The following is a 1,551-nucleotide window of genomic DNA, read 5'->3' on the forward strand; positions in this document are numbered from 1 at the left end:
ATGTATCATAAAATAATAAAAATAATTACAAAGTGGACAATCGTTTTCTCTCAGTTAATGACCTGATCCGCTCCCATCTCGCTGGCTACTTATTTTCTTTAAGCAGGTATAAAAATACAATCGACACAATAGGGTGTGAAAACTAACACCGATAAGTTGTTTTGCGCGCGCACGCGCAGTTAACTTGTGTAGGCATGTGCGAGCTAAAGAAGTTAAAAGATAAATTTATTATTAACAAGATAATTTTTCAAGAAAAAAAATTTCAACAAAATTGTTTAATTTTCATCTTTAGAAACGGATTTTAAACTGACACAATAAGCATTAAACCAAAACTGAACTAGTTAAATTTTCAGATAAAAAATAGAGTTTTCAACAAAATAAATTAATTTTGAATAAAAAACAATTAAATCTACATCAAAGTAGTCCAATTTTCAACCACAAAAATGAATTTACGTACAAAAAGACTTCTTCCAAAAAGTACAAAATTGCAATATAATACATGAATTTTCAACCAAAGAAATGGATTTTTAATTAAATTAGATGAATTTTTGAACAAGAGGAATAATTTTTTGACAAAAAAGATTAATTTTTAACTGAGAAAGGTGAATTGCCAAGTAAAAATTAAAGAGCATATTTTCAACAAAATTGTTAAATTTTCAAATAACAACAAAAGATCATACGAGTAGAGTTATAACCTATTAAAGAAGATGAATTTTCAACTAAAAACAAATTTTTTAAACAATCAAGAAAATCTGTAAATTTTCAACTTCAAAAATGAATAATAAAACTAAAAAACAAGTATTTAACGAAAAATAGAATAGTTGCACCTTCAGATAAAAAATTTAATTTTCTGCATAATAGTTTAATTTTCGATGCAAGAAATGAATTTTCAACTGAAAAATATTTTGAATAAAAACAATCGAGTTCACAACAGAATAGTTAAAATTTTAAACATGTAGTTGGATTTTCAGTTAAAAAAGATAAAAAACTTGATTCTTATCTAGCCTTCTCGTGCATTTTTGTTGCTCAATTTTCTTAAAAGTTTATGTTGGTTTAAAAAATGTGCTTTCCAATTTGAGTAAGTTTAGGAGATACTTAGAAATTTTGAAACGATTGAAAAATAACTAGAACTTGTAACAATTTGTTTAAAATTTTGTATGGTTTCACTTTAAACCATTTTATACCAAAGGAAAAAAGTTGTATGAAAAAATTAATTTTCATCTAAAGAAATAAATTTTTAATTAAAATAGATGAATTTCTAACAAGAGAAATAATTTTCTTCCAAAAAAGATAAATTTTTAAATGAGAAACGTCAATTTTCAAGCAAAAATAAAACAACACATTTTCAAAAAAAATTTTTAATTTTCAAAAAAAAAAATTGAACTAAAAATGATACAGTTAGAGTTTCAGTATAAGAAAATTATTTTTTAACTGAAAAAAGCGAATTTTTAACAAAAATTTTAAATTATGAATCAAAACCTCAATTTTCAAACAAAAAGAATCAGTTTCTATTAGAAAAGGATGCATTTTCAACTGCAAAAATAATTTTTA

Source organism: Belonocnema kinseyi, chromosome 5, assembly GCF_010883055.1.
Source record: "Belonocnema kinseyi isolate 2016_QV_RU_SX_M_011 chromosome 5, B_treatae_v1, whole genome shotgun sequence".
Taxonomy (NCBI): Eukaryota; Metazoa; Arthropoda; class Insecta; order Hymenoptera; family Cynipidae; genus Belonocnema; species Belonocnema kinseyi.